Source organism: Ambystoma mexicanum, chromosome 10 (assembly GCF_040938575.1).
Source record: "Ambystoma mexicanum isolate Mex_15411 chromosome 10, UKY_AmexF1_1, whole genome shotgun sequence".
NCBI lineage: Eukaryota > Metazoa > Chordata > Amphibia > Caudata > Ambystomatidae > Ambystoma > Ambystoma mexicanum.
The window spans coordinates 188,030,794-188,055,024 of NC_090932.1; the positions used below are offsets into that span (position 1 = coordinate 188,030,794).

General features: G+C 45.5%; 1 protein-coding gene across 1 annotated transcript in view; it reads left to right on the forward strand.

Annotated features, from left to right (window-relative positions):
- The window catches only part of PEBP4 (phosphatidylethanolamine binding protein 4), a 1,711,365-nt gene that overhangs the window by 123,749 nt on the left and 1,563,385 nt on the right, over positions 1 to 24,231 (forward strand). The window lies entirely within an intron of this gene.

Below are 24,231 nucleotides of genomic sequence, written 5' to 3' on the forward strand. Positions count from 1 at the left end.
TCACATCAATTCCTCAACTTAGTTACATTACTAGGCCTTATAATAGGCGTGTGCACAATTATTTCCCACCACCCTCCAGGTCGTATACTGCTTCACACCATGGCCTCTTTAAGAGGAGCAACACTTACCATGGCCACCTTCCTCCCATTACTTCACAACATCGCACCGGTGAATTGCCCTCATTCAACAAAAGATATGACTATCCCCTACTCACACAGTTTTACTCCCTCATACCAGGAACCTCCTTTGTCACCAGAAGACTGGATCACCAGATTCGCCACCCCCCTACACCTCTCATCCCATGTCCCACGCCGTCAAGAAATATTAGACTAGGTTCCCGCCTTAACATACCTAACAACACTAGCCACTATGTCACCTACCCTACTCACGTGAGAAATGCTAGACTGTGGGCCAGATCACGACCTCGGCGGTAACGCTAACGCTATTAGCGCAGGGGCTATTAGCGCGACCGCCATAGCCCCCGGCGCTAATTGCGCGGGATCACGACTTGGGCGGACTTGGAAGTCCCCATTCCCCATTGAGCCCATTCGGGAATGCCCCATTCCCCATTGGGCTCAATGGGGAGAATTCACGTTCTTACCGCCGGCGGATTTCCCGCCGGCAGAAATAGCGTGAATTTTCGGCAGATTTCCCCCAGCCAAGAGCTGGGGCAAAATCCGCCGAAGCCCTGATTCGGCGGACCCTTAAATCTGGCGGTAATAGCGCTACCGCCGGATTTAAGGGTTACCGCTGAGGTTGTGATCAGTCACCACATGTACCTCATGTTTAAGCCTTCCAGGAGGCTCTCCCAACAAGCCAGGAACAACAAACAGCCGCTGAACCAGACTGACACCCACATTGTCCATGAACTCACATCCCCTCAGGGGACTGCACCAGTCAACCACACAGTACCTACCACTATTCTCAAGGGTGCCCTCATCAACGCCCGTACCCTGGTAGCGCACGCTCCGGACATTGCTGACCTAATCATTGCTAACCACCTAGATTTCCTTGCGGTCACAGAAACGTGGTTCCATCTAGCAGCTGGCCCCGCACTCTCTATCGCTATTCCAGAGAATTACAACATCATCCGTGCTGACAGAAAAACTGGGATTGAGGGCGGGGTGGCCATTATTGCTAAAGCCAACCTGAACATTAGGGAAGTCACAAACTCGGCTTTCCCATCCGCCAAACTCCTATCCATCAAAATTCTGCTATCTAACAACCCAAACTATTCTATTACACCTCATTTACAGACCACCTGGCGCAATCTCCACTTTCGAGGAGGACATCGCCCATTTACTGACAACAAACAACAAACTAGGTTGGCAAATTATTCTCTTGGAAGACTTTAACCTGGGACTCAACGACCCTAATGATACCAACGCTACCTCACTTAACAACACTATCATCCATTCAGGCCTTACTCAACATATCAATAAGCCTACTCACTCAAAAGGAAGATCATTGGACTGGTTATCCGACGCTAACTGTGATCTTTCTCTGACTGACATCACGCCTTGCGCATGGACAGTCCACCACCTCATCACTTTCTCCTTACCTAAAGACTCACCTAAACTGGCTAAAACCACTGCAATCATCAGGGCACTGCAAACTGCAACTAGGAACAAACTTAATGTTACTATTGATAACCTCAGACCTCTCCTGACGCCAATTATCAATGCTAACCATCCTGAACCCAATGCTAGTCCAACCGACCTAGTGGATCTTTATAACAATACCTTGGAACAAGCCCTCAACCAAATTGCTCCCCTCAAACCTAGAAAACCCAAACCAATTGCCCACATGCATAAATGGTTCTCAGCTGAACTAAAAGCCCTACGTAATATCAAGAGAGATGCAGGAACCAATTGGAGAAAAGCCCCCTCCCTCTCATCTAAAGATAAATTCTCATCTGCAGCTTCTACCTATAAAACCGCCATTACCAATGCCAAAAGAGAGATCTTCAACCTGAGAATACATAAGGCGAAATCAGGCACGAAAGAGCTATTCTCCATTCTAATAGAATTAGAATCACGGCAAACACCCACAGATGACTGCATCAAGGATAAAGCATGGTGCAACAATATCCAACTGGCACTTTCTAATAAGATAGCCCTCCTACAAGCCAAAATCGAGTCTAAAAAAGCCAGCCTTATTACCAAAGTCCACTCTAGTAGTAAAAAAAGTTCCCTTACTCCAGACTGCCCATCCTTCCATTTCACCCCTTTCACAGAGGAAGAAGTCGTTAATATAATCGCCAGTCTCAAACCATCAAACTGCCAAGGTGACCTATGCCCAGCTTCAGTCATTAAGGACGGAGCTAAAGACCTAGCTCCTTTCATCACCTCCCTGATCAATTCTCCGTTCAAAAACTCATTGGTACCAAATAACCTTAAAGAAGCCTGGGTCCTTCCACTCCTCAAAAAACCTAACCTATAACCCAATATACCCACAAACTACAGACCCATCACAACCGTCCCCTTTCTCCTCAAAATTCTAGACAGAGTGGCATATCTCCAAATACAACGTCATTTGGAGGACAATAATCTCCTAGGCCTGCGACAATCCGGCTTTAGACCCAGGCATGGGACTGAAACAGACCTCCTGGATCTAAAAATCTAAATGGATGAAGCCAAAGACAAGGGCAAGCTGGCCATCTTGCTCCTGTTGGACTTATCTGCAGCCTTCGACTTAGTCGACAACCAAATTCTCACTCATCACCTCTCCTCGGCTACAGCTTTCTCTCAGAATGCCACCAATTGGATTCGGTCCTTACTGTCTGATAGGCCGACTAGGGTCTTCGCCTCTTCAGCAACAGCTGACCCTGTCCCAATCCAATGCGGAGTACCCCAAGGTTCTTGTATTTCACCTACGCTTTACAACATCTTTACCAAGCTCCTCTTTGACCATCTTGACGATTTGGGTGTCACATATACCAATTACGCTGACGATACCCAGATCCTCATTACACTCACTGGCTGCTATGAGAGAGATGTTGCAAAGCTTAATGAAATCTACCTTAATATTCAAACATGGATGGCCACCCAAAGCCTCTGCTTGAACGACGACAAGACAGAACTGCTCATCGTAGGCTCCCAGGCCCGCCTCAGCAAATTGGACTCTAGGTACCAATCATTTACAAATTGATGGCAATAATATAAAAGTCTCAAAAGAAGTTAAAACACTGGGTGTGTATCTTGATTCTACTGTATGGGCCTCATCACGACTTCGGCGGTAACCCTTAAATCCGGCGGTAGCGCTATTACCGCCGGATTTAAGGGTCCGCCGAATCAGGGCTTCGACGGATTTCGCCCCAGCTCGGTATTAGTGCGAAGATTCGCCATTGAGCCCAATGGGGAATGGGGCATTCCCGAATGAGCTCAGTGGGGAATGGGGACTTACATTACCGCCGAACTCGTGATCCGGCGCTATTAGCGCCGGGGAGTTCGGCGGTAGGGCTAATACCGCCCGCGCTAATAGCGTTACCGTTACCGCCCAAGTCGTGATGAGGCCTTATCACTCAAAAAACAAATAAATGCTACAATCGCATCTACAGCGTATACGAATAAACTTATTAACACCTGTAGACCCTTTCTCTCCACCGCAAACTGCCTCACACTATCTAGAGCTTTGATACTATCCAAATTGGACTATTGCAATACTCTCTTCCTAGGCACTACCAACACCAACCTGAATTGACTCCAGGTCTTACAGAACAATGCGCTTAGATGCACCCTTAACCTCCCACGCAAGACACATATCTCTACCATCAGCAAGGAAGTCCATTGGCTCCCTATCCGGGACAGAATTAAACTAAGATCACTTGTCATCACACACAAATGCCTCTCACTGTCAGCCCCCATATACTTATCAGACAAATTCTCCAGGCACAGTACTAATAGACCTAGCAGAACACCCTACATGCACCAATTAAACATCCCCAAATTAATTCGGTCAACAGCTGGGGGATCTAGCTTCCCAGTACTAGCAGCGAAGTGCTGGAACACACTCCCCATTACAATCAGATCTGAGGAATCTTTCTGGACATTCAGAGCTATGGTAAAAACCTGGCTCATTACTCAGTAAGAGCATGATATTTGCATGCTCCACCACTCTGAATCCTGTACATTGAATGTAATCTATCAGCCTGTACCTTGACATGGACCATAATGTAACCCTGTCCTTAATATCTATCATATTGCCTTGTTATGTGTCACGTATGCACAACATTTTTGTAACCTATGTTTTGCTATAAGTACTATGCGCCCAGTTAACCATGGGTTTGGCCACACTTTAAAAATAAACAAACTAAACTAATCAGTTATGTGCCTTACCCTTCAGACTCAAATCGACCCTGCGAGTATTTAAGAAATTCCTGGCTCCTCTTGTGGGTTTGCTACATCAATAAGCCATCATGGTGTTTCCCTACCTAGATGATTGACTGTTGACAGCACCTTCAGCAAATGTTCTTAGGGGGCACACACAGATAGTCTGTAACATCTTAGATCAGCATGGCCTACTGATCAGTTGGGCAAAATGTCAGTTGATACCTACCCAGTGCTTGCAATGTAGGAGCTAGGCTCTGCACCATCGGAGCATGTTGTACCTACTGGAGGACTTGGCATAAAGGCTCCACCAAGCCCTTTGTGTCATTCTCCAGCAAGAACCCCCTTCAGTGAGACAGTGGCTGATCGCTCAGGTCAAATGATGCCAGGGCTGTTCATGGTTCCCTGGGCATGACTCCATCTACACCCTGTGATGAATCCTATGGTGTCATCAATTATTTCCCGGCAGTGACCTCTCCCGGTGTGGCCAGGTGGCGACAGCCGCTACCTGATCCTGACTCTCGTGGCGGCTATATGAGGGGGGATCACATGGTGGGAGACGAGCTCTGGGAGAATATCATTGCGCCATTAGATGAGACATGGTATTCCCCTTCTTCTTTTGAGGATACCAGTTACCTGTCTAATGCCTTAATGGCTTCTGTAACACCTCCCCTCATCCACTTAGGGAAGTAGCTGAAGACCTTCTAATGGGAGCTGTATATAAGTCATCACGAACCGACTTAACCTCTAAGATTAAGGAAAATAATTTCTCAGCTTTTACCTACAAGTCATCTACAACTGACTTACCTTTACAGAACTATTACCCAGACTTTGCAGTCTTTACCTATAAGAATTCAAGAATGGACCTCCATTCCCATAACCACCAAAGAACTAAAACAAGGAAAATAAACGGGGAAATGCAGATCAAGGAAAGCCCGGAACACAGGTTGCGATCCAGTCGTTGCAAGCGAATACCTGTGCCTGGGAGATTTAAACCAGTGGAGCAACTGACTAGAGAGAGCTGCTGGAGAGGGAAAGCTGCCTCTCTCGGAACAGCCGAGAGAACATGAGGCTGGAGAGGGAGCAGACTGGCTCGATAACCGAAAGCAGGAAAGCTGACTGCAAGTAGTAACAAGCTGCAGGAAAGCCAGGAGCCAACAGAGGGCTTGCGAGTGTTTGGAGTCAGTCTTTGCCTTACCAGGATCTGAAGATACGAAGCAGAAAAGCCCAGCAGGGACCGTGGGAATGCCAGAAGCTAACAGAGGGCTCACTGGTGTTCGCAGGTGTTTGGAGGCAGGTTTTGCCGTACCGGAGCCTGATGAAACGAAGCAGAAGAGCCCATCAGAGACTGCGGAAATGCCAGAAACCAACAGAGGGCTTACCAGCGTTTGCAAGTGTTTGGAAGCAGCCTTTGCCATATCGGAGCCTGAACACACGAAGCATAAGAGTCAATGTTGATCTATGGAGCTGAGATTCACCATTGTTTCTTGAATGAGGATTTTAACCATTTAGAAGGTTTTTGTGGAAGAGAATTTTAAGGCTTCCTCAGGCTGTACCCATTAGTGTTATCAGATTTGAACTTGGTTTGATATTATTGGAAGCACATATTGTCTGCAAGAGAATTGTATTGTGTTATACATTCCGAATTCCCTCAGTAAACACACTGTGTGAGGGCTTTAAGGAAAAGGATATCCAATTGGAAAACATTCTTGTCAATAAAACAGCAGGAAAATTGGAAGAGTGGAGTATGGATGGAGAGCTTTTAAATGAGATTTCCGAGAATATACAGGCAAAGATTGTGGGTCACAGATTGGTTCACATCATGTGATTCTGTAAGTAGATATGAGCGTTATCAAAATCTAACACCTGGGCTGAAAAAACTGGGAGTGTGTGCGCAATATCTCTGTAAATTCCCCACTTGGAAAATTGTATATACATTGTTGAGGTCTAGGTTGGACATTTTGCCTACTAGGGTAAATTGTGTTAGATGGAAGGTGCTGAAATGTTCGTATGACAGATGTAGATTCTGTTCGGAGGATAGTGAGACATTACAACATCTACTTTTGTACTGTGAAGAACTGGATGTGCAACGTCAAACCTGTTTTAGAAAATATACTAATCTGTATGTGCATAACATCAGAATCGTAATATGTAATCTGTGTTAGTCTAAGATGCCTTATCAGTTGAGTAACATACTGTACCCATTTTTAACTGTGATCAAATTGGTGGAATAGAGTTGGGGAGAAATAGACAAACAGAAAATTTTGCATTTTGGACCACACTGTTGTATTAGACGAATGAGGAGAAATGTATTGTATGGTTTTAAGGAAATGTATATTTTTTTCTCTTCTTTTCTTTCCCTTTTTCTAATGGTTAATTTGTAGTATGATGGATTTGTGTAAGGCTTTAACTTGTTTTAAAGCTGAATGCACAATAAACAATAAAAAAATAAAAAAGAATAGCCCAAAAACCATATGTCTCTGTGTCCGTGTCTCATTCCTGGTTCCAGACAACCCCCTATGGACTCATTTTCACAGTTCTTGGGATCTGGAAGCTGGAAGATTTCATTCAAACAATTCTATTAAGCTGTAATTTTGGCACTCTTTAAAGTGGTTGTTTTGAGTTTGCGCCCCACATAAGGGGGTTCCATTAGGTTGCCTGACACCAGTTATTGTCACAGTGGATACCAGCTCTTAAGGCTGGGGGCTGTGAGGAACCATGAATGGGACTCAGACACAAGGGATTCATGGTTTTGGTCAAAGACGTTTATTAAAATAAAAGCAGGTGGGGAAATGCCTCTCTGTCCCTGCACTAGAGGTGTTGCCCTACCTAAAACCAAAACTAAGGGTCTGTAAAATTGAGAATGTCCACAGCAAAACCGTCCTGTGTCCAAGTATTGTTATGGCCCTCAAATTCTAACAAAATAAACTCTAAGGTGAAAAGGATAATGTCTTTTGCCTTATGTGGTTTATAAATGTTTAAAAGACTAATGCGTACGTCCAAACAAATGTTCCAGAAGAATAGACTTCCTTATTCCAGAGGGTGGTTCCCTTTCCCTGGATTTCTCTTCCCTCTGTAGTATATTCAAGGATATCAGTTCCTTGAGTCTTTCTTGATTCAAAATACAACTGCTACACAAAACAACTTGGTTATTTGTCTTTGTCTTGTTAGAGCACCTGGTGTACTCACCTGCCAGGGTTTCACACCTATTCTCTTTGGTTTCACTCAACCTTTTGTTAGTCCTGATATATCCTTCTCTTGTCCCTTTTTAGGTGAAGTATTTCTCATACACTGTTCAGTTTGCCTTTGCCTGATGTACTTCCCCACCACATGAACACTCTTGCACTTGCCTGGTATACTCTCATCCCAGGGCTTTCTTAAATGCATACACTTAAAGCTTTATTTTTCCTTGTGTACTCTCCTTCCAGGCCTTCTTCTGTGTTCTCTGCACACACTCCAAACGTGATATCTTTCTGTAATTACTTTGTCTAATACTGTGCCTGCCTGGTACACTATCCTGCTAGGGCGTTTCTTAAATGTGTATTGCATACACTCACAGACTTTTTTTAAAATTTATTATTTTCAAATGAACGCAGTACAAGAACAATGCACTTTTTCAACAATCATTACTTCACGTTTCTATCGTTGTGTTCGTTATGGCCGTCTCCCTTATGTCCTTCTCATTGCCATGTTAGCCGCAAATGTATCCATATCGCACAAACTGTCCAGTGCTGCTCTGACGGGTGGGCTCAGTCTTTATGACCTATCGCTCAACAAGAAACCTTATCCCCTAACTCCCCCCTCCCTCCCTCTTTTGTCCCCTTTCCCTCCCCCAAACCACAACTTCCCATGTCCCTAGTGCCCCCCGCCCCCCTGAGTGCCACATCTTCCAATTGCTTCCCTTAGTTCCCCGTCATCTTTCTGTTCTTTTGCGAGTTAGGGAACCTCCTCCCTTTGACCAGATTCACCCCCCCCCCTTCTCTTACCCCTTCAACCCCTTGTCTGTTCAGGGGGGGTTTTAGATCCTGAATGGATGCCAGTTCATTGAGTATCTGCCCCCAGTCTACCACTAGTGCATTATCCCCTTCCGGATCTCTGTGTATTTAAATATTCCACTTCGGCCAGGTCCCATCTGCACACCTCAAGTAATCATTGTTTCACTAATGGACCTGTCAACCTCTTCCATTCTATCGCGATTCGCTGCTTGGCCTAGGTCAGAAAGAATCGCACAATTTTATTTCTGTTTTTGTTCCTCTTTGCTCCCGGAAGAAGTCACCACATGCACACCTCGTGGGTGCGTTCATAACTGCTCCCTAGCAGAGCATTCACTCTGTCCATGACCTCTTCCCAATATTTAGCTATTATCAGGCAACCCCATAGCATATGCCAAATCCCGCTATGATCCTCCCACACTGCATGCAGGTATGTGGTACCGCATGATTCATCGTGTGTAGTTTCCCGGGTGTAATATATACCCTTTGTAGGTAGTAGAATTGAGTGAGCTGGAATTGTGCATTTCTAGATGTCTTTTTAACTTGTTCCCGCATCTGCACCCACTTTTTTTCCAGGATGGATGCTCCTGAATCCCTCTCCCACTTACTCATAACCGCTAGTTCTTTGTCCTCCCTCGCTACCTGCAGTGCACCATACATCCTTGAGACTTTACCCCTTTATTCCCCCAATTCCAGTAGTGTCTGCATTAATGGATGGTCCTCCGGGATACCGTCCTATACTGCCGCCACACGTCTCACCACCTTGGCGTACGTGAGGAAGTGCCCACTTGTCACCTGGTACGCTTGCCTCCATTCCTCGAACATCAGCAATTTGGTATCCCTGAAGAGATCCCCTAATGCGGTGCATTGTCTTTCCCTAAATGTTTTCAGACCTACATTTTGCAGCGCCATCCTAATGATGGTGTCAAACCCAATTGGCAATCCCCTACCATATAACTCTGTAGCCCATGCTTTTTTCAATAGATTCCCCCATACTGATCATACTGCCTTAAAGACCACTGTGTCACCTCTACCACTTATGGTTCCCTACAGCAGCTCCACTCCCTGTCTCTCTAGCAGGATAATCCCCCCCAGTAATCGTGTCAGGTCGCCTCCCGACTCAGTTTGCCATAGTGCCACCGCCTGTAATTGTGCCACCATGAAATATAGTTTGAAGTCTGGCATGTTGAGGCCTCCTTCCCCTCGTCTGCAACGCAGTGTCTGCATGGCCACACAACAATTCCCCCAGCATTTTATCCAGCATCTTGAAGAATACTTTCTTGACTACATGTGGGATATTCGTGAAATAATACAAAAGACGCGGGAGGACCACTATTTTGCAGAGTGCGATTCCCCCCATTAGAGACAGTGATAGCTTCTTCCAGAATTGTACTGCATCCCCTACCTGTGAGAGCGCCCCTCCTGCATTATGCACAAACGTTTCTCCACCCACGTCTTGGTACATTTGAATTCCCAGGTATTTGAAAGATTCCCACTCCCATCGAAGCTCCCCGTTCGACATGTCCTTCCCCTTCCATTTCCTGAGGCCCGGCAATGGCAATAGCAAAGATTTTCCATTGTTAACCTGAAATCCCGATAATTTACGAATGTTGCCCAGCTCCTCGAATATCGCTGGGCGTTCGCGTAGAGCGAGATGCTGTGCATCAACCCCCCACCCCCGCTTGAATACCTGTTTCTATAATGTATGTCCTGAAGTATCTTGCCAATGGTTCCAGCGCTAGGGCAAACTAATAGGTGAAACTGGACACCCCGGATGCGTTCCTTGCTTTAGACACCAACCCTGTGGGACCCATCCCCCTGTTTTTACCCTAGCCGTGGGGGTACTATACAGCAGTTGCAGCCACCTCAGTATTCCCTCGCCTACCCCGTAGGCCTCCAGCACCTTGAATAGCCATGGCCATTCCAGTGAATCCAAGGCTTTGACCGCGTCTATTGCCACCAGAGCTATTTCCCTCTGTGAATCCTTAACTAAGTCCATGGCGTGATGCAATCTACGTAATTTATTCCTGTATCCCGTCCCCCTACGAATCCACATTGGTCTGCTGGATGTATCAAGCTAGGAACCACTCTCGCTAGTCTTTCTAGGCCACTGGTCAGATCCCCACCTCCTGCTTGAAACATCCCGATATTTTGCATGTCAATGCTGAAAGCACCTTTTGAGCCATTATACTTATACTATTGGCTTAAACGTCTTATCTTTCAATGTATTTTTTTTCGGTGGCAGTTACCTCAGCTTGAAGGTTTGGAGAACTGAGTGCACTTCTAAGCAGGGCATCACCTCTGCTTGTTAAACCAGAGGTGCTGTTTTTTTTTTACCTAAATGTTCCACCGGTTTGAAGCGGGAACCCATCCTTCCTTACTTCTTTCATACTCTTGAGTCAAGGAGGAGGAGAAGCTTCACCTCTAAGATGTACGGAGGGGGACTTATCTACATAGAGCAGATGCGTTCGCCAAAGTTGCTGATTGTGTTCCTAGCCTTCTGGGCAGCAGGTCTGCACAGGAAAGCATCTTGCCACCTCTCTCAGTAGGTTGATAATGAATATGATTGCTATTGCATACAAAGAGGCAGTGGCACTCTTACCTTCAGGGGTGTAGGTTAGGTCGACCAGGCCTATGGCTGTCTCTTGGGCTACATTTCAGGGAGTGCTTTTTATGGACATATGTCAGGCAGCAAACTAGTCCAAATCTGGTACCATCATTTCCCATTACCGCTTTGATCATGTGGATGCTAAAGAGTGTGCTTTTGGAATCTTAGTTCGGTGGTCCTGCCAACAACCTAAATAAATGTCTATTTTTGCATCTATCTAAGTGTTATTTTCATTGCTCACTGCTACCCTGTTTTGTGTGTACCTCACTTTTAATGAATAGGACGAGGAAGAGGGATGCTGGGGTAATACCTTGACTACTTATGGTAATCTCCATTACTCCTAGTCCTACTCTTTCTCATCATAATGAGAACTGCCAGCCCAACCTTCCAAAGGGGTATCAGCGATGGGAGAAGTGATATCTGGGATGCTTCATTTTCTGGCTGTCTGGGGAACAGATAATAGCTTTATTCTCATGTTGATTTGGTGATAGATAGATTTATTTAGACCTTGCTTTTGATGGTGTAAGGGGAGCAGCAATGGCATAAAGAGCAATCCTTCTTGGTCTGACCATTCTCTTCTCTCCTCTCCTCTCACCTGGGTCCCTGTGGCTTTGTGACAAGTCCTCCAAAAGCCCTGCCAACCCCGTTCACAAACATCCGTCTGATGAAACGAGTGTCAGCTGCTGACTTCACGTCCACCTTAGTGGCGTAACACAAGATCTGGGGGCACCCCTGCAAGCCTAGCTGAGGGCCCTCACCTCACTCAGCAACAAATCACGAGTTGCGCCGCACTCTGGGCCGGCCTAGATTACCATGCTTGTGCAATACGCACAAACGTGTTGCTGAAGGGGTATGCCACACACTGCACTAGGAGAAAGATATATATGTGTTTTAATGCAATATACAACACACTTTCTGAAAAAAATTGCCTAAAAAGCCACAGTGTTTGATTTTGTTGTGTAGGGTAACATCAATCCAATACATGCAAGTCACCAACAGAGCACATGAACATTAATGCTTTGCTATTAAAAATGCCATGCCACAATGAAAACATGTCCAACTGGCTGCACAATGTAGACCAGTGTAGACACACAATAACATTACAGTATAGCATGTCAGGCCTCATTAAGACATACCTAGACTGGTTGCACCAAAATGCCAGTCGAAGCAATGAGACTCATAAGAAGAGAGCACACATTCATGCCTGCGTCTCTGCGGCCTCTAACAACACAGCCAAACTCTTTAAAATCTGCAAGGAACTGGCCAATCCTGTTGCAGTTTCTACCTCTCGTGTTCCCTCAACAGGCCCTCTGTACTTTGGCCTCTCACTTCTCTGCTAAAACTCAGGACATCCTGTCCACTATCTCCTCTTCCACTACCTCTTCCTCTCTCTGCCCCCTTTGGCCATCTCTCACTCTCCTTTCTCCTCTTTCTCTCTAACACCTGACAAGGTTTCTAGACAAGTCCCATCTATGGAAGTGTCTTTGATCAGGTGCTCACCTGCTCCTCCAGAACCATCAAGGAACACATTGACACCCTTGATCCAGCCTTGGCTGATTTCTGTAATCATCCTTTTGCCACTGAAACTTTCCCCTCTCCCAAGCTCTTGGAAAAGCTGGCCAACTGCCAGCTTAATCTCCACACTGAATCTGTTGGTTGTCTCATGACCATCATTCTGGCTTAAGAGCGACCAGAGGCACGGAAACTGCTCTCCTAAACACCTCTGAAGAGCTGAACTCTAACCTTGATTTCAGCATTCCTTCTGTCCTCATCCTCCTGGAACTTTCCTCTGCTTTCGACACGGTCAACTAGGGGTGTCACGGTATTAGTTTTATGACGGTACGATAACCTTCTTGCCAAATGACGGTATATCATGGTTATCGCGGTATAGCAGGTGGAGTTAAATAATCTTAACAAATATTTTCTAAAAGGTCATAAACTGACAGATTTAGCATCACAAACAAAACCAGGCACCCAGGGCTTTTCAACATACTTTCCACTGAAATGCCTTGCTTCCACCAAACACAAACACACGTGTGGAGAGGATGGGGGGGGGGGGGGCCTGCTGCAACTGGCAAAGCAAACTGAATAGCTTTTCTTAAGTGGTCATTTAGGCTTTATGCTCCCCCACTGGCTACTGGTGAAGATGAACATGTTGCCATCTTGATAACCTGCATGCCACCGATCAATGGAGGCTGATGGTAGTATACTTGTGCGCATATACACACACACACAGACACACACACACACACAGACGCACTCTCTTTACGTTACAGCCTTTAGTTTACTTGCGGGCCAAAAGGTGTTCAGTAATCACGGACATGTTACCCTTTGGTATGGCAGCAGCGAATACCCACAGAGATTAGTGAATTTTGCAGTATGACTTATTATATGTAAATTCAATGATAGAACCAGGGAAATCCCCCATTGCCATATGTTTAGAGAACATTATCCATTATAAATATATAAACCCCAAAGCCGCCAACCCAAAGTAAACCCTTTTCCTTCTTGGCACTGTATCTATTCTTCCTATTGCTAACATATTGATTTTGTGTCAGGCACGTGTGGTTTATGGAATGGCATTAAAAACTGCTCCAACTGAAACTACTTTTCAGACAGCACATCCAACAGTGCAAGACCAGGACTGCGCAGCACTTGCTTACTGCAGCCTTTCCAAATCAGATTGAAAAGCACACTTTACGGTATGAACGGTATAACGGTATAAACAATGTGACGGTTATTATTGTTCAATTAAGTGGTTCACAGTATCTTTAACAGTATACCGTTATACCGTTACATCCCTACGGTCAACCACGCCATTCTGATCAATTGACTATTTGAGAACCTGAGCATCCTGGATCAGCCCTTGGAGTGGCTGACTTCCTTCCACTTGGACCGCCCCTCCCATGTCCAACTTGGTCCCTTTCACTCCACCACCTCTCTCTACATGTGGTGTTCTCCAGGGCTCTATCCTCTCACCTTGGTTTTTCAACCTCTACTTTGCCCCTTTGGCCCACCTGATCTCTACCTTCTCCTCTAAGTTACGGTGTTATGCGGATGACACCCAGCTTTCCTTCAGGCTCCCCTCAGCCTACTCTCTTCTCTCACTCATTCCTGGTGTCATCTTCAACTCCACTCTCTCTTTCTCTCCTCACATCTCAGACGTCGCCAAGAAGTCCCACTACCAGCTGCACCTCCTCAAAGGGACTCTTCCCTTTCTTACTTTCCCCCGGAAACTCACTGTCTCCAGAGCTCTGGTTCTCTCTAGGCTGGACTACTGCAACATCCACTTTCTCCATCTGCCTTCCACTTCTCTCTGCCCTCTGCAACTAATCCAGAACAGAACTACAAGACTTATCCTTGGCCTCAAGCCCAGGGACCATATCTCTCCAGCCATGAAATAGCTCCACTGGCTCTCGGTGGCTGCAAGGATCAAGTTCATGACCCTTTGCATTGTCCACAAGGCTTTCTGGTGCTGGGATCCGCACTACATCCAACGCTCTCTTCCAAAATACCTTCCTTCTCGAGTCCGAAGGGTTAGATGCTTTTCCAGGCAGAGAGTGGGGGAAGGTAGATCCTTCTCCCCTGCAGGCCTCCCTGCCCCTCCCAAACATGAACTGGACCACCTGAAGTTCCGGAAGCAGCTCAAAATGTTCCTCTTCTCCTCTGTTTTCTCTCTCCCTCCCCTGCTGACCTACCTGACCTACCTGTCTGCTATACCAACTGGTTACTTGGCTACCCTCAGTGTCACTGAGTCCAGGCTCTTTCTTGATCGGTCACCCTTGCACTGCTGTAACTGTAACCCTACAGTCCCTTGTTCTCCTTGCACTATTCAGAGCCGTGCTGCCCTGGCTGCACTTACTCAGAGCATTGCTGCCCTGCTTCCCCTCTCTCCCTTGCACTTCCCCCCTCCCTTTCCCGTTGTACTTCTCGTTCTCGCACTTGCACGATCTGATTGACACGGTATCAGGTATTAATATCCCCAACAAAAATATCCCCGTAAATATGGCCGTTTGGTTAGGCATAGGTGATATTTTTATTGGGGATATTATGTGGGAGCGGGGGCTGCGGGGGGTGTCCCTCGCACATTAAAAAATGATGTGGGGGTTGTTGGGGTGTCCCCCGCAGGGTCCATGGCTCAATATCGCTGGACGCAAAAATATGGCAATATTTTTGTATCGCAATGTTTTTGCAGCGGAATTATCACATGGAACCATTGACACATGGCTTAGTAAGATAATTTGTCTCGTCTTCCCTGTGTTTTCCTTCCCTTGTCTTGTTGTGCCTAAAAACACTTGTGTACAGGTGCGTTATATATGACTTATCATATTATATATCATATCACATCGTTTTATCACAGATGCCCAGAAAAATATACAGTGCCGCAATAAGAAACGGCTAGACTGGCAGAACCCAACTGCCAGTCTAGCCAGGTAATTACACTTAGCAGGACTGCTTTATCAGAAATGCCCAGTTAAAAAAAGTCATACCAAACTGAGGAATGACTAGACTGGCTGCACCAAAATGCCTCTCTAGCCACTAATACCACATATCATGCCTGCGTAGCATGGACATGGACGACCATTATGATGTATTGCACAACCCCACCCCCCACACATCCCTTACCCCTCCCATTCCATACCCCAACCTCCAAAATCAGCTAATTGACTCAGAATTACCTCCACGTCCCTCTTCCTTGTCCCACTGCTTACGTATGAGGCTCCTTGCCTCACTGCTAAGTACTGGGATGAGGAAGAGTGGGACTAGGAGTAATGAAGATTACAGGTAGCTAAATCAGGCATTACCTTCATGTACCTCTACCTTATCCCAGTACTTGTGTATGAGGCATAGTGCCTCATACACAAGTACTGCCTCATACACAAGTACTGGAATGAGGAAGAATAGGGCTAGGTATAACGAAGATTACCAATAAGCAATCAAGGCATTAAACACAAGTAGTGGTGCAACACCATTGAGCTGATTGGGCTTCAGCAGCCCCCCCACACCCCCACTGAAATTGTGGGCTATGTTGACTTGACCTGGCTGACCTACAGAGCAGTTGCCGGACAGAAAAGGACACAGATGTTAAACAGCACCGCTGTTAACAAGGGCCCAGCCCAGCAATTACTAATGTACAGCATTTCACTGCTAGTACCTGCATTCAAATGCCCAATTTTTGTAAGCAATTGAAATTGTGATGTGGATTTAGTACTTGCATGCCAGGGGAGTGATTGGGAGGGTAGAGAGGGAACAGGAGACCAGTCGTTCTCACGGCAGTCCATAAGTGGGTGCTTTCAGACTTAAAGGAGAGAGTGAACTGCTTGTAACATTGAAGCAACACTAACATAGTCTCATTAAAATGCATAAAGAAGTTAGATGCCCCTACACAAATAAGTTCGCTCCTCCCCACCACACGTGAAGTTAGCGCCTGTCGCAACATTTGAAGGTTTGGCCCTCCTGAAATGTAGGTTTTGTTGCGCCCCTGAACACAAGCACATACACCATTCACCATATATACAAATGCACACCCAGCAATCCATATATTTAAGAGTGCACTCTTTCACCATACAGGCACACCCAGGCAGCCACCCATACATTTAGGTGTGCATCCTTTCACCGTACATGCACACCCAGCCACCCATACATTTGTGTGTACCCTTTCACCATACACTCACACAGACAGTCACCTACACATTTTAGTGTGGACACTTTCACCATACAGGCACACCCAGGCAGCCACCCATACATTTAAGTGTGCATACTTTCACGATACGCGCACAAACGCATACCCAGCCACCCATACATTTGTGGGTACTCTACCATATACTTACACACATGCACATGTCATGGGGTTGAGGGGAGCCATAATACTTCAAAAATAAATTGTTTCTTTTTGTAGTCACTCTGACTTCATAAAGAAATTATTTCCGTTAAGGACTGAACCATAGCTGAAATAATTTCTTTATTAAGGCAGAGTGACTTCAAAAATAAACTATTTATTTTTCAAGTCATGGGGCTTCCCCACCCCATGACATGGAGGCCTCCAGCCTAGGGTCTTCATGTCATGGGATGGGGGGCAGCCCCCAGACTTCAAAAAGAAAGTTTCTTTTTGTATTCACTCTGCCTTCATAAAGAAATGCAGAGTGAATTAAAAAAGAAAATGTAAAAAAAATAAATGTTGAAAAAAATAATCTCTTTTTTTTACTCTAAGTGGGGCCACCTCCCAGAACATGTGTTTGTGGGGGCCCGCGCACCGTGGGGGTCCCTGTTACACCAGTGGTCCACCTTCATTCCCCCTTGACCACCCAATTCATACTCTTCCTCTGACTCTGCACTCAGCAACCTTTATCTTTCCATTACCAACACCCTTGACATCCTTGCCCCAGTCATGAGGATCCGCCTGAAACCTGCCTCCAAGTGTAATACCTTGTACGACCCCAAACTTACAGACCTGAAACGTAAGTGCAGGGCTGCAGAACGGAAGTGGCAAACCTCAGGTTCACCCTCTGACAAACTGACCTGCCGCCTGCTCCAAAGTCATTACAGACTCTCTGTTTGTGCCAAAAAAAGGGCCCACATTCAGGTACGAGTAACTGCTGCATCCAACAACATGGCTGAACTCTTCAAAATCTGCAAGGAACTTGCCAACCCGTCCGCAGTATCCTCTGCCCCTACTCCTTCCCAGGCCGTTTGCAATGCACTCGCCACTCACCTCACCTCCAAAACCCAGGATATACTCAACAGCCTTGTCAGACACTCTTCCAACGAATCCCTCCCCCCTTGCCTGCCCCTACCACTCAGCCTCCTCCTTCCTCCTTTTCCACCTTCGCCTCTGTCTCTCCGGAAGAAGTCACCAGAGCTGTCAACTCCATGAAGGTCTCTTCCAAACAGGTCATCCAGAACCATCACAGACAGCATTTCCTCTCTTGTCCCGGCCCTTGCTGATCTTTGTAACCACTCCTTTGGTACTTGTTCTTTTCCATCCTTACACAAGAACACACTTGTTCGCCCCCCCTCCTTAAAAAACTGTCAGCAGACCCTTCCTGCCCAGCCAACTACCACCCTATCTCCATCAGCCCTTCCCTGGGGAAACTGCTTGAGAAGTTGGTCCTGCCCCAACTTAACTTTTACACTGAACTTGTCGGCGGTGTATACTCCCATCAATCTGGATTCCGAGCATCTAGGGGCATGGAACTGCTCTTCTGAACACCTGTGAAGAACTACTTGCATCCCTTAATTCCAACTCCCCTGCAGTCCTCATCCTCCTTGTTCTCTCATCTGCATTCGACATAGTGAACCACTCCATCCTCATAAAAAGGCTCCATTACACCCTTGGTATCTCACAGCAGGCACTGGACTGGCTGACCTCCTTTCTAACAGACCTCTCTTCCAAAGTCATACTGGGCACCTTCTCCTCCCCTACTTCCTTCTCCACCTGTGGCATCCCCCAGGGCTTCATTCTTTCGCCTTGGCTCTTTAACATCCACCTTACTCTGCTGGCACGCCTCATTTCCTCCTTCTCCCCCAACTTTCAGTGCTATGCTGATGCCACACAACTCTTCTTCAAACTTCCTGCAGACGCCCTTGCACCCTCCATCATCCCTGACTGCCTCTCAGTCATCCAGGCCTGGTGTACTTCTAATGATCTCTGCCTCAATGCCAGCAAAACAGAGATCCTTCCTATTAGGACCCCGCACCCAACCTCTTCCCTTCACTCTGGCCTTCTTACATGGGCTCTCCCCCTGCTCCCTCCCCGGAAGCCAGACACCTCTGAGTCATCTTCAACTCCTCTCTCTCTTTCCTCCCTCATACTCAGGACATTGCCAACAAGTCCCACTTTCAGATTTTCCTTCTGAAAGGAATTCTACCTTTCCTCGCCTTCCCCCAGACACTCAATGTTACCCAGGCTCTGTTTCTATTTAGGCTTGACTATTGCAATACCCATCTACTTTTGTTCACTCTGTGCTGCAGCTAATCCAGAAAAGGGCATTGAGACTTATCCTTGGCCTCAAGCCCAGGGACCGCATCACTCCTGCCCATCAAAGTCTTCACTGCTTCCCGGTCGCAGAACGGATCAAATTCGAATCCCTCTGCATCATCCACAAGGCTGCGTGGGGCCAGGGACCACTCTATCTGCAACTCTCTCTGATTAAATATTCCCAATCTAGACACCTGCGTTCCTCTGGCTCCAACTCCCTGTGTGTAAAGCAGTTTACCAAATAGAGGGCAGGTGGTCGATCGCTTTCCTCATCGACTCCCTACTTTGGAACAGCCTCCCTCTTCGTCTTGAGCAGGTCCTCCTTACGTTCCGGAATAGCCTCAAGAGCTTCCTCTATACCTCTTCCTTCCCTCCCTCTACCCCCTGCTAATCGCACAGTAGCTTCATTGGTGTACAGAGCCCTTATGCATCCTCAGGGCCATGACCTCCCACATCTTATCATCCCAGCTGCTGTCTATCCTCTGGACCTGCCTCAGCTCACCCTCCACCACTGGAGGTTGCACTTACCGTCTTCATAGCACTTCCCCTACTGCTCTTCATGAGCACCACAGCACCAATCCCATACCCCTCTTCCCTCTGCACTTGCATGTTCTGAACACTCACAAGGAATAGTAGGTTTGTCTTCACCTCCCCATTCTCTCTTATTATATTGTTGTATTAATTATTTAACATTGTTGTAATTACATTGTCTATCATCCCCTGTCTCCTTTCTGTTGCCCTGTGGGCGCTTTGAAACAGTATTTGCTTCCTGTATAAGCGCCTAAGAAGTGAACAATAAATAAATAAATGGTACTTGGTTGCAGACACATTCTCATAAGAAGATGGCACCTGGCTCTGCTCAAAAGTCAATATCATTTCACATACCATTTCAATTGCTGAAGATCTTTGTTGATCCAGTTGAAGACAAAGTGCACAAAGTCTTCAAGGAGAGAAAACATGAACAACTGCTGAGAGATCAGTAAGCATCAACTAAGAAAATTACCATTAGCCGTTTCCTCAGAGAAGACGTTCAGGATGGAACCAGGTGAAACTGTTTACAAGATCTAGTCCCAGGCTGGTAGAAGACAAGAGCCCAAGACACCTTGCTTCTAATTATCAAGGCAACACCACAGAATCTTCATTGTGATCTCAATTGACCCTTTCTGCCCACATCTCAATAGCATTGATCAGGAGTGTGAGGATGAGAAAAGTGGTATAAGACTAGAATTGTTCCTGACCACCAAGCCAAACCACGTTGGAGACCCTGCAGGCACGAAATCAGGAATAAGATCTTGAAAAGGAGATCCAGGTTCTGCTGGAGAAAAGAGACATTACTCCTGCTCTGCTCTGGAACACCAAAAGGGCAAAGGAGTAAACTCAATGTTTCGTGGTGTGGAAAGCCTCAAGTGTCATAAGAGGGGTTCTGACTTACATGAAACATGCCATCCCCACAGTCCATTTCAAGATGGAGACCTTAGAGCGGATCGTTCTTCCTGATGTAAAAGAGAGATTACATGGAATTTCTGAATCTGGCAGAGGCATATCCCAATATACCAACATTACAGAAAATGCCTAAGTTTTCGGTGAGCAGTACCCAAGATCAGTACCCAGCCTTGACATTTTGGTTCAAATCTGCCCCCCTCCAGTCTCTAATATTTACCAAGGATGTACCTATTGGGTTACTGATCGAGGAAACAATAGTAGTATTCTCATGCCTTGCCGACTGTATAATGAGCTCTCTCTCTGCTGACATGTTGCACATTCACACACATTCAGTCTTCAAGGTTTTTCCTCTTCGTAGCAGTATAGTCAACAGGGAAATGTCTCACCTGTTTGGATTCAAGACCTACATTTCGTCTTGGCAAGTGAGCAAAGGCAGGACACAGAGACTCCAGTGCGCCCTTTCCCTTATCCTTCAGCAGGGAAGCTCGATGGCTCTGCAGTGGGTGAGAGCTCAGGGCCACAGCGCCTTCTGTGTAGTCACGACCCCCTGGACCCGACTTTATCATTGTCATCTTTGCTAACACATGCACAGCCCCCCGATGTGGCATGCGCGAGGAGAGCTCTGCTATGTACATATGTAGGCTGTGTTGCCTGTTTCGAGCAAAATGGAGAGACCTACTGCAGCAGGCAGTACAAGAACAATGTAAAACATTTTGTGGCTGCAAGAAGATGGGTTTGTACATACTGTTTGCCAGAAAAGCAAGCTGCCGTGTTTTAACAGATTGGAGCGGGTGCTGGCAGGCATACATCTTTTTTTTTCTTCTTACAAAAAGCTGCTATTAATAGCTTTGTTAGAGGTGCAATACGAAACCAAGTCTCCAGAGAAACGCAGTGTAAGGACTGTCTCTGATTTTTGCGAAAGTAAGCCTTTTATGTTGGATGTTTTGCGTTTTCCTGTATTCCTGTGTCTTTTTTAAAGTACGGTGGAAAGATTGTCCCCGAATGTTGGTGAAAAGAGCTTTGCAGCTCTCGAGGGAAGGGTTTGAGTGTGTGCTTTATGAACACATGCCTCCCTTGCTCACAACTCATTGCAATATATTTAACGTATACCTTGGGTAAGTCGTGGACTTGTGAGGCAGTGACTTAGGCAGTTTTCATTTAATTTAAGGCAACGTGAGGTTTTGTCCGCAAAATAATGCGTGTTTAAGCTTCAGACAGGTATATGAGATTTTAGTTAGCAATTGAATATGCGACTTCTATTCCCTTAGAAATACTATTACCCAACTAAATGGTGCTCATTGTATCGACTGTGTCAGGATGAAAGGCAGAAAGTCCCCTTCCAGAATTGGAACATAATCATGCTTGTTCGACAAAGATCTCTAGTGCTCTACGTATATGTGAACCAGCCCCCATGGATGCACCCTATTTATTGGCCTTGCATACGTTTTCTCTGTTGCCCCCTCTTTTTGTACAGTACTTTGTTGCTTGGTAGATGGCTTCCACTACATAAATCCTGTACATAAACACGAACATACATACATAGGAACATGTTTTCGCATTAATGGAAAATAACTGCTTTGTGTGCAATTTTGTAATGCAGACAAACCAATACCCTCTTTTCTCACCCAACTACTTCTTTCACACTCAGACGAATTTCATAAGAATTTGCTGAAATGGATCTCTCAAATCATGTTCTGTAAATCCTGGCTTCATTGGTACATATTGCATTCCAGTAGAGTTTATAAATAAAGTCCTCCATTATCATGTGAGCCTAAAAGCCAAGACTAGTTCATTATTTCACATCTGGCATGGGACTACGTAACATTTTGCTCAGTGAGTTTTATTACTTTCAAGACTTAGACAGAACATACAGTGTGATTGACTCAAGCGTGCTGCCTGTTTTTAAACATAACATGTATCACAAATGCAGTTCCACAAAAAGTACAATAATCAAGTCTAGGTAAGAGCTCTGAACACAGATGAGCCAGGTACAGAATGGCAGGTTGGGCCCTCAGCAACACGAGTGGGCCTTGCTCCTCATACACTGCCTGAAAACACTAGCAACTTGTTGAGTCAAGTGCAATGAATATGTTTAAGAACCTGTCAGACTACCTACCAGGAATGTCTTTTTATTCATTTATTTATTGTATTTGTTGGTAGCGCCCAGACCCAGAGGTATCACAGCGCTAAGAGAGCGGTACCTAATAGGTTACACAAGGTGGTAGGAAACAGTGATGTCATTTTCACCTAGCCAGGTTCATTGAGGAGAAACAAGCAGTAAAGTTGAGTTACACATATTTGGTAAACAACGCTGCGTAAGAGCGCATATGTGGGTTCATCTTGGGTATGCTGAGAGAGGGTGTTCCAAAGGGTGGGAGCAATGGAAGTAAAGCAGGAGCCCCCTGCTCTCTTTCTGGCAAATCTAGGTGTGGACAAAGCCGAAATTCAGGAGGAACAGAGATTGCGAGGATTGTGTTTCTTGGTGATATGGTGCGTGAGGTAATGGGGCCAGTGTTGTGTAGGCAGCAGTAGGTGATAGTAAGGAGTTTGAATTTCGATATGTGCTTTGACGGGGAGCCAATGTGCCTCCCTTCTGATTTGTGAGATGTGATCCGAGCGTTTCAGGCCCAGACTGCTCTGAGTGCATTATTTTGGAGCAGTTGGAGTTTGATGATGTTTTTGGTTGAGGTTCCTGCTAGGATGGCATTGCAATAGTCCAGTTTGCTGCATATGATGGCCCTAGCTAGGGTGAGACAGTTGTTAGGGGAGAGGAATTTCCTGGAGAGGTTTATAAGTTTGGTGATGTAAGCCTCAGAGGAGGCGATTGCTTTGACATGTTTTTGCATATTTAGTGCTGCATCCAGGTAGACTCATATTGTGTGCTATAGTTTACAACAAAACCTTTCACACAATCCCATTACTTACACATAGGTAGAGCTACACAACTTTCTTAACTGTAGAACTAAGAACCTATTAAAACAAATGCAAAAAGCAGTTACAGCAAGATATCACAACTATACATTTAAAACCATTTTTAAGAAAGCTAAAATAGCAGTGTTTAAGGAGAATTCCTCAACTCTTAAGATACCATACCAAAATACATTCATATCAAAGTATCACTGATACACAAACCTACAAAAAAAAAAATTTCAACAGAGAGTTAAATATCGACCGAAAGATTTTGCAATGTCTCAACCTCCCGTGAACAATACTGACATAAAAGCTCAATCCTCCAGATATTATCTCTTGCTCCTAGGATTTCACGTGTAGGTAGCAGGCTACATTGTAACCTTAATAGATCAGACCTAAATTGACGAGAGGGATATTTAAGTAAATATATCGGAATACAATTATACAATTTAATCTCTAGTTTGATAAAACAGATGATAATGTAGAATACATGCTCTATTAGCTATCCAATCTCCTTCCAGAATCCTTTTTTTTTAACTTTGAGGTTGAGACAGAAATTCTTCTCGTGTGGATGAATTATTCAACAAGATGACATGACAATTCTTCCTCCAAACCTGTAAAACATGGCACTTAATTCTTAACAGCTCCAAATCAAATTTTAAAAATAAGCTATCTGGAAGAGGGTCTAATACTTTACTGAACAGTTGTAATCATTTCTGTTTAATTCGAGCCTGCATACAATTTAAGCCCAATTCATCCCTTATTATACCTATTGGAACAAACTATGGTAAACCAAGTGTTTTCCTCCATATACGTACTTCTATTTTTGGCCAATCTGGCCCTTCTAACATTATTTCTGCTCCATAAATAATTTAAGCAGTATTTCCTGGCGACAGTATTGAAGCAATGCAGCAATTATAAACTGACCAAAACGCTTATCAAGCAAACGTAGCTTCGCCGCTGCACCTTGAG